Source organism: Coturnix japonica, chromosome 3 (assembly GCF_001577835.2).
Source record: "Coturnix japonica isolate 7356 chromosome 3, Coturnix japonica 2.1, whole genome shotgun sequence".
NCBI lineage: Eukaryota > Metazoa > Chordata > Aves > Galliformes > Phasianidae > Coturnix > Coturnix japonica.
The window spans coordinates 39,307,337-39,317,485 of NC_029518.1; the positions used below are offsets into that span (position 1 = coordinate 39,307,337).

A 10,149-nucleotide genomic window follows, 5' to 3' on the forward strand; every position below is an offset into this window, starting at 1 on the left:
AAAGGTTGAATCTGGGCTTCTTACAGAATACTAGGCAAGGGAGCAGGGGAGGATTATGTTAAACTGAAGAGTGTCAGGTGACACAGACCTGCTCAATACTCAGCTATATCTTTCTTTACAGACAATGTTATAAGCTATCAATAGCAGTTGACTGGGACAAATACTTGAAATAGCCACTAAATAGAAGGCTGGCAGCAATCAGCTGGCTTTGTTAAAAAAATAATAGCTTTCTGACTTGCCAGAAGAAAGTGGGTTATGTATTAAAGTATCAGGCTTAAGAAAAATCACAGGAAATAGAAAGTAAGATAGAATTACAGAGACCTAAAAAATAGCTGCTTAAGCACTCATTTCCCTATTTCAGGCTGCCAGCTCTACTGTCAAGAGTCCACAGCCAAGAAAATCTAGACTGTCACTGTAAGCGAGGTAGTTATCAAAAGCTCATCCATAACAGAGCCTCTTAACAACGTCACAAGGGATAATCATAGAGGAAAGAAAATAACCCATCATAAATCAGTTAGTCTCATGCTTCTTTTTCTCCCCCATCATGCCAACTGTGTGGACATTTTAAAGACTTATGAACCAGACCTCTGGGATGGGGGAGAACATTCACCCTTGGCAAGACAGACAAGTGTACAGAGTTGTGTTACATATCAAGAGCAACAAGATGCTAAGACATACTGGAAGCATCTGAGTTTATGAGTGCATGCAGCTCTTCTTCTCTAAATGGGCTATTCTTCTGGTTGGCATGTGTGAATTGGGAAACAGCATACTTTGCTGATCCAAAACCCATTTCTTTTCCTCGTGCAGTGTTTCCCAAAGGTATCTTGACTGTTCCCATTCATTCAGGAGATCAATGACAGCCCTTTGATAAGAGAATGGTAAAATGTCCTTGAAGATCTTACAGCTTTTGCCTTTTATATTTTCTTTCCAAAAAGTACACATATGATTTTTTGTTTGGTAATAATTTTACTAATAATTCTAAGTAAAATAAATAAATAAAATAGTGCTATTTTCTCTTATGCCAGTCAACCACTATATTATTTACATGTGTTTGTTTGTTTCATTTTAAGAAGAGAAGAATGCTTTTTGTTCTGGGGAATACTGTTAGCACTCAACAAATCCAGCTACTAGAAACTTTGTCCTTAAGCTGAGTATAGATTACCAGTAATAATACACAAACTAGTATTAATGTCAATTCCTATGAAAAATTAGAGCTATACTTGAAATGCTGCAAACATAATTAATGTTGATTAACTGCTCCAATGTTACAGTACAGTAGCATCTTCTTGTATACAACCATAAAGTTCTGCCTTGGGTTGCAAATTCCTCTCTTTCTGCTAAAGTCTTATTTTATACACTAGGCTAAGATCAAGGATCATGGAAAGATTTGATACCATCTGTGCTGGATGTTAGAGCATCATATATTTTCAGTGGGTCCAGGAGTATATGATCTACATCGCATTTTGCATCCTACTGAATCTACAGGATTGTAGATCGGATTTGTGTAGGCAGGGCATGTTCCTGCTATGTTCTTGCAGAAGGTTGTGGTCCTATTTTGACTTAGATTTCACTTCCATCTCATTGTGAAAGCCTCACAAATTTGGAACTCTTTTGCCCCAGGTCAGGAGAAGATTGGCATTATCAGTATTGAGGCAATGTGAGTTCGCTAGTGATTTTGAAGTATAAACCATGAATGTGCTTATGAAGACAGAATGAGAAGGAGCAGCATGAGATGAAGATGCCCTAAGTAGGCATGAGCTCCTGCTTGGTAAGTCCAAGTGCCAGGTTTCTGAGATCCCAGACTGGGGAGATGTCTCCCTTAGGAGAAGAGGCATAAGCTCTGGTTGGTGCCCATAAAATTTAGGTTTTCTCAATTCAGGCTAGTAGATACCAGGTACTTTATCAAAAAAGATAAAATGATAAAGAAAATGTCACGGAAAACCTACCTGAAGCTGAAGGTGTTTTGTTTTGTTTTCTTTTTAACTGGAGACCTGCTGGAATCCAAAGATGACATTTTACCTTTTAGAAAAAGGTAATTGAAAAGGAAAAGATGATCAGTGGATGACAGAGTAGAACCACACAGATGAAGGTTTTTACCTCTTAAGTCCTTCACTTAACTACAGACCATTTTGCAAACAGAAAAATGAACTGCAGAAGGTAGGGATAGACAGTAATACAGGATAGTGAGGAATTTCCCCTGAATTTTCAGTTTTTATATTTATATTTTATATTCCATAACTAATTCATAACTGAGAGTAGACAGTCTCGTTCTGCCATACTTTATTTCAAATTAAAACAAAAAAAAAAAAACAAACAAAAAACAACAAAAAAATCAACCAACCAGATTCTCCAGACTGCAAAAACAAAAGCATACATTTAGAAACCTTCTGAGATTGTGCACAAAGGAGAATAAGTGTATAATGCTTACTGCTGAGTGCTCACTGTCAAACTTCCCCAAGACTTTTGTAGAGTACAACTACAGTACCAGTCTCTTTTTCAGAAACACAAATTGCATGGAGGTATTCCACCACTACTTCTACTTCTGTCTTTTGTTGATGGAGATGGATTCAACAGGAGGTGCATACTCACCTGGAAGCTGTTATCTAGAGATGAAGGACGTGATCCAGGAAGTTTTGAACATCAAATAGTGAGTGGAAAGCTGAAATGGTTCAGCCACATTGCTGAAGACATTGGAAACTAGTGGAAATGTTAACAGTCACTGTTGCCATTTGAGATTCCCCACTGAGATCCTTGATGTGACACTGAAAGACTGGAAGGAGCAGAAATTGAAAAATTTCTCTGACAGAGAAATAAGTACACCAGGTCCCAACTATTATTATATATAGGTATAGGAAAGTCTCTAACTGGTGTAGGAAAACAGTTCTTCTTTATGTTTATTTTTGGTTATAAACCTAATGCTAACTTTTTGCAAATGCCTTTCAGGACTTGCTGCCAGTGTGCATTTTTTATAGCCATAGTACAGTTTAAAGATGTGTGTATGTTGAGACACTGAGTTTCAAAAGTTGATTTATGTAATGTTCATTTGAGGAAATATTGAACTGAGCTGATTTTTTCCTCTTCAGTACCCTCAATATAGTCAAAAAAAAAGATGTCTGAGCACATCTGATGATGATGACAGTAGTAAGTAGGGTTTAAGAGTGTAGCTGTTTCCTCAGACCCCTGCTGGTCATAGTGAAGAAAAGCAAATTCTGGAAATCCAATTGACTTAACACTACAAAGGGTTTATCCCTATTGTTAATTGTATTAACCTACAAAAGGATTTAAGGATTAATTAGAAATAAAGACCAAGAGATGAACTGAAGATTCTCAGGGGAGACTCTGCTATGTATTATTCTGGAACTGTATAATTATTTGATTTCTTACTATCTTAGACAGTAGCACACTTACCTGAACGTAACCTTATACGCCTCTTTTGTTTTTAGCTTCATGTTTTTGAACAGATTGCTAATTGTATTCCAAACCTGAATCACCTTCTGAAGACCTGCAGAAAAGGAAGTGGAAGAATTCGAAGTGTTCTAATTTGAGAGGAGGTTATAGTACCATATTATTAAGTTCAAACTGCTTCTTGCCTCAAATCAAGAAGAAAACCACTCTCTTTTTGACTAAAGCCAGGTAGGATTTTTTTCCTCAGATTGTACTCAAGATTTTCCCCTAGGTTAAGCTTTAATCACAAGAGAAATAATGCCTGATTAAAAGGTGAGATAAATGAACTCAAGTGCTTTCTGAATGGAAAAGCAGAACTGAGGGCTATCATTTTGAGTAAGATAGTAATACTATACAACATTGGGCTTGTCTTCAGCACTGGTAATAAAGGCTCATTCTAGTCTAGACCACTGCATGGCACACAAGAAATAGTAGAGTAAGCACAAGCTGGTTATTACCTGCAAGGTGCTGGGGATTGGCTTGCCATGGGGAGATCAGTCACTTCCCACATGCTTTTAAAACCTTTTCTCTCAGACTGTAGATGTCTTTTTGTACCACTGCACTACTGAGTAGCCTCCTTAGAAACTGATCATGCTCCTTTTTGAAAAAGATGTGTTAAATGTACAAGTAAAAACTTCTGAAATACATATTGATAAGCTAAAAAAAAAAAAAAAAAAAAAAAAGAGAGAGAAAGCAGAAAAGTACCTTTCAGGCAATGTAAAAAAGAAAAAAAGAAAAAAAAAATCAGTAAAAGAACCTTTAGATCTATTTCTTTCATCCAAGCTCCATTGAAATGACTGAGAAATCTTTCTCATTCATGTCAATGCAAATATGTGACTGTCGTGTTTGAATATCTAACAGCTGGTATCCTTTTTTTTCATGCCAATGAGAATCTGATGCATTTTACTACTTCTTAGAAATACTATTTGTTCTATATTGCTAAAGAACAACATGAAAATTAAATTCTACCATTAAATCTAAGGGCCAGATTCCTCTGTCTAGTATATATAGGTAACACTTTTCTCTGGTTACTAGCAAAGCAAGACACTAGCCATCAAGAATCACCTGGCTTGATAACACCAAAGGCCTGGTACTCTGTGAGAATTGTTCAACTATCACTTCCAAAAAGCATTTTTCAAGTCTGCAAGTTCATATTTTCTGGACATTTTGGGGATCAAAGCAAGTAACATCTGAAAGCAATGAGGTTCTGTGTTCTCCTTTAATACTAGCCTAACTGCTCACTGGGAAGTGTGGGTGTTTGAGAGCCTGAGCCAATGCATTCTCAATGTCAATACGTGCCATTGACTATAGGGGACATCATCGCTCCAAGCAAAAGGGAGGTGTGTAACTCTATGGAAAAATCTTACTTCCCCTATCCTGAAGCTGTTGTAAAAGTAGCATTTATGTCTCATAGACTAATAGGAAACCTGTGCTGGAGCCTCCTACCTGGGGAGAGGCTTCTATTGTGATGCCAAACGAAATTAGAGTGATGGGTTTAAGTTTGGAATGGAAAGGGAAAGAAAGTGATGGTGTTTTTCTTGAAGCTATCTTTGAGAAAACACTTCAAGGGCAGTGGTGGGGAATTTCAGCTCAGTCTTTTAGAGAGGTCAATCGAAGCTCTTCTATTTCCAGGTACTATGTGTGATCTGTGGCTCTTCTGAACTTCTGGCTTTGGCTGTTTGGAAAATATTGGGTCTTTTTGAATCCAGCTATGTGCTAAACAGAGGGCTCTGTGGACAATCAAGTGGCAAGATGCACAACCCAGTGTTTGTAGTGAAAGCATATACCAGGTAGCATTTCTGTCATCTTTCCTGCTTTGGCTTTTTTATATTTGTATAATTATTTAGGGCAGATGAAATGCCACAGTGCACATGACTGAAATGTGTGAAAACTTAATTAACAGAATAATTACACAGTAGAAATGTGATCTTCTCTCAGTGAAAGCTAGCAGGAAATTTGGGCCCTATGGAGTATGAGTCCAAATATTTAGTCGGTGGAAAAGCCATTAGTCAGAATGAGGCTGTATCTCCTGGAAAGAGTTAATAGGGTTCCTGACTTCAGAGAACACAATATGCCTTAAATACCCTTCTCATGGCTTCCCAGGCATGCTGCAAATGAATATGTGATTTTGACAAGCTACCTGGGTAAATCTGCATAGCTCAATTAACTTCAGTTGATTTATATCAGTTACACCAACAGAAGATCTGGACAGAACTTAATAGCATCTGTACATCTAATAGCCCATCACAGTGTATGAAAATTGGGCATAATTCTCCTCAGTCATCCCTTTGCAGCCAGAATGAATAGCAGGAAGATTTATTCTTTATTAAATGAATTCCTATTCTACAGAATTGAATCTACACTGCTTCCCATGAATTTCTACCTTGCAAATCTTGTGTTTTTTCCTAAAAACCATAGGTTTTCTGAGAAAATATTAAGATAAATCAGTAGAATTTTATTGATATCTGGTAAGAGACACATTGCTTAATTGTTTTACTCATATCAGTGTAAATTTGCATCAGGTTAGAAATTGATCACCTATTTTTATTTTCTAGTTCCTTAAATTATTTTAATTTTTGTGTCTTTTAGACAAATATAAACCTTAAAATAAATGACTTTAGGTATTAGTTGCAGTTCTTATTTATTTATTTTTCTTATAAATAAACTGTGGGGGTATAATTCTTTTTTTCAATATTCCTCTTTCATTTTAATTTTCATATCGGGCAGTATTTAGGCCACTGTGTTGAAGCAAATCCTGCAGTGTGATTATCTTCTCATTGAAATGCTCTCTATTGTGCCTACTTGTTTGATGTGTTTTTCTTGTATGTTGTACTTCTGATGGCTTTTGGGTAAAATAATCATTATATGTCACCCATACTATCTCTTTTAATCTCCAGAAGATTAAGCATGTTTATTTAAAAACTCCTTTGATACTGTCTTCACTAACTCAGCTGTTTTATAAAATTGGAAATAATGAATCAGGGAGATGCAATTTTGATAATGCCATTTACACAACTCCTGTGAGGCTAGCTAGCAAAAGGAGATATATAAGTATCTGACACACATACAGTGAGAATGGGAAAAATATTGTAATTTCATGTAGGTTATGAAGTGCTTGAAAAAATAGAGTCAGCAAAATCGCTGTTCAGTTAATGAATCACATTCTTCAGGGACTGGTGGACTCAAGAGATGGGTAATGAGATCAGGAAAGGTTCTTTTCATCTCTGGGTCACCAGTTCAAATCTGATACAGATAGGAAGCAATTATAAGTCACTACCATTTGAAGGCTCCTTGATCATCTTGAAATGGAGCTGGTGAACACACAGACAGTTTAAAAAAAAAAAAAAAAAAAAAAGAAAAAACAACCCAGAACTAGACTACCTGTAAAACACGTGCTTCATAGCCAGTACAGTGCTCTCCAGGGCTGAGCATGACTTTATAGGCTTTCTAGATCTCACAGTGCACAAGTTGTATATGCCGTCATATGATTGATTGAAAGGGGCTCATTGTGAGTGATGTGCATCTGAGCTTGTGACCGTCCACATGGATGGTCATCTGTGGCACTTCCTGGATGAAAGACTTCACACTGTGCCACAGCTGTGGAGAGTCCATTCTGCTCACCTGCTGTTACAGACCTGAGCTTGTGCTCAGCAGAGCCTAGGCCTGCCCCTGGGACACTACTCCTCCCAACCTGCCTACAAAGGTCGGTGCACTCCTGGGAGCTCTCTACCACCCATCTATCCTTCGCTAGCTTAGTTCAGCTTAAGTACGCTTTACCCTGTGGAATCCCTAGATGTCAGATGGTCACTCTGTGCTGTGAGAGCTAACACAGCTCCTCAAACAAATCCAAAGATGCAGACCACAAGGATGAACTGAGGGGTCCCAGTGACCCTGTGATTTGGGGTGAAGTTGAACCAACACAAAGGTGCAGATGAGGCCAAGTGAGTGGAAAAAAATAGCACGCCAGGACATCACTGTCTGGTCAGCACTGCAGCAAGCAGAAACTTAGCCTAGATAATATACTTTGTGAAGCCCAGGAACTCTCAGACTGTACAGATAAAACACTGCACCCAGGAATTTCAGTTTTTTCTCTACCTCTACAATGTCAGAGAGGGAGACTCCTGAAGGAGAGCCATTGGGCATACAGCCTGCTTTCCCAAAAAGCAGTTCTTGGTAGGAGTCATGCCTGCTGGCTCAGGACAATGGCTTTTTTTGACAACATATTGCTTTGTTTTTCTGAGACTTCTTTTAATTTTATTCTGGAAATTCAGATTCTCAGCCATTTGTGAAAGGAGACTTTGGAGTTCTGTCACAAGCAGTCTGAAGCATCTATCTCATTCACCTAAAACTGCAATTTGGCATATAACAAGAGTAGCTGGGACAGTGGGGGAAATTTCACACAGACCGTGTCCTGGTAGCTGGTAAAGCCATTGCGTTGAGGGACATGGTCTAGTGAGAACTATTGGTGATGGGTGCATGGTTGGTCTGGATGATCTTGTTGGTCTTTTCCGACCTTGGTGATTATGTAATTATGAACAAGAATATTTGCATCAAGCCACTGTCAGGAATTGAAAGCAACAGTCACATGTTTCAGATGCCACTGGTAAGTATACATGTTAAGGAAGCAGCCTATCACGGGAGAAGTATTAGTGAAAATGTTTCTGTATTTTTATGAAAAATAAACTGCCTTCTAATTAATGACAAAGTTCTTGGACATTTCAGTTTAATTGCATCAATATAAAAATGTTAAATTATTTTCACTTATTTTTCACCTTTTAATTTTATTTTGCTTTTTTACTACCATTATGTTTTGGAGATGACATGTTTTTATTCTCCTTTTTCTCCTAAAAATCTTACCTTTATTCCAGCCTGAAAAAGGGACGCCCTATAAGTGAAAGCTTACCTTTTTCTAAGTCTGCTTACACAAACACTGCTTGCTTTTGAAAAAGTTACATCAGCTGAGGATTTCCATGTTTCCTTCTTCTATTTGGAAACTTGTCTTTGATTGGGGATAGTTTTGAAAAACTATGAATAGAGAAATAAAGGAAACTTGAGAAAAGAAAACTCAAGACTTTCATTTTGGTAGTACATTTAGGGATAAAAAGCAAAGAAGTCTGATGAAAAGGGGAAATGCAGTCTGTAAGCTGTAGATTTAGTGTGACTGTTTTCCTGTGGGTTTGAATGCATGGTTGTTTAGAACTCTGATGGAAAATCTCTTGATGCTGGAACATTTATAATGTCCATTCCTTGTGTCAGCTCTTTGATGTGTAATGGGAGAACTCATGCTGCTGCCTCTTCCCAGAAGCACTGATAGGGTCTTACTCTTTCTGCAAGCCACCCAAGGCTCATCCAAAGACAGTCAAGAAATCTGTGCAGGCTTCCTTATTTCTCAGGACTGTATCTTTGTCAAGTTTGGCTGAGCTCAGGCTAAAGATTCAGAAATTCAGAAAAGAAAATGTAAGAAGACACAAAGCGATATGGACACAGCATGACTATAAATCTTATTTCCTCAGGAAACAAAGCTATAAGCATTTTTCAAAGTCTTTTTCAAGAGTAAAAACAAAATGTAAATAAACATTTGAGATGACAAGTTTCTTACAAAAATGTGGCCAAAATGTAGTTGTAGGTCAAACTATAGTAAGTTACTTTCTTTTTTTCTTTTTTTTTTCTTTTTTTTGGATCAGGTACACTTTCTTCTGTCAAAATTTCAGTCTGTTCTTTCAAAGCATGGAGAGACAAAGAAATGTTTTCCCCACCTCCAACCCCAGTGCAGACCTTTTGGTCAGCCTTGACTGAGGTCACTTAGTATGGGCTAGTGGGAACTCTGTCTGGCTCAGTGCTCCTGTTGATGGTGGTTGGGATGTTTTTTGTGTTGTTCATCACAGAGATCAAAATGGCTTCTAAACTTCATGCTGGTCTGTAAGTACAGATGGAAATGAACTTTTTACTGCAGGGTAGCATCTAATATTCAGGTATAGTGAATAACATTTGGTTTTGCCTTTCACTGATGAAAATTTTGTACACCATTAAATTAATTGTACTTCATAAGCCATATTTTTCACCACACTCCTTCTCCATGGTGTAGACCAAACAGATAATTCTGAGGTTAATTCCTATGCCTAACCACTTTACAAGTAAATGCTCTCCTTGCTCTTGTCCTCTTGACAGCACTGAAAGTTGTTCTGCCAAGAATGCAGACTGTGGCTGGTTTCACATGACAGTCAACACGTAGAGAAAGACAAAACAACTTGCTTCTTGACGTATTGGTACTATCACCTCTTATGAAGCAGTAAATTGCCTTGTAGATCAGATGATATGGAAGTGCATCTAAAATATATGAGCAAGCCAAGTATAAAGGTCCTCTTTCATGTCAAAGATCCAAGAAGACCTGGCATCTGCTTCAGTATCTAAAGCAAAGGACTTCCTATGGACACAGATGTCAAGCAGTAGATCTTTGATGGTGTCTTAGTAGCTGGAGGCAATGCAGCTGTCTGCTGGCTTTAAGTTGATGCTTTTGCTGATTTACCTGTTAGCTTCAGCTCTGAAGAAAAACAGCCTGGCTAGCCTGACACACTTGGTACAGAAGCTACTCCAGCAGAGGTTCCGGCCAACAAGAGATGCGTCAGAGGATGGTCACTGGTGAGCTGGGAAGAGGGGAAAGAGTGATGCCTCTCTTGGGTTGGCATGAGCTGCTTTGGGATGGCT

The 10,149-nt window shown here is 38.0% G+C and overlaps 1 long non-coding RNA gene across 1 annotated transcript; it reads left to right on the forward strand.

The window, feature by feature from the left end:
- Nucleotides 1-1,214: 1,214 nt before the first annotated feature.
- LOC107311499 lies at nt 1,215-5,990 on the forward strand. The gene is made up of 4 exons (XR_004306686.1): nt 1,215-1,768; nt 2,501-2,647; nt 3,444-3,633; nt 5,077-5,990. It is a non-coding gene; the product is annotated as an uncharacterized LOC107311499 (long non-coding RNA).
- The last annotated feature ends 4,159 nt before the right edge of the window (nt 5,991-10,149 follow it).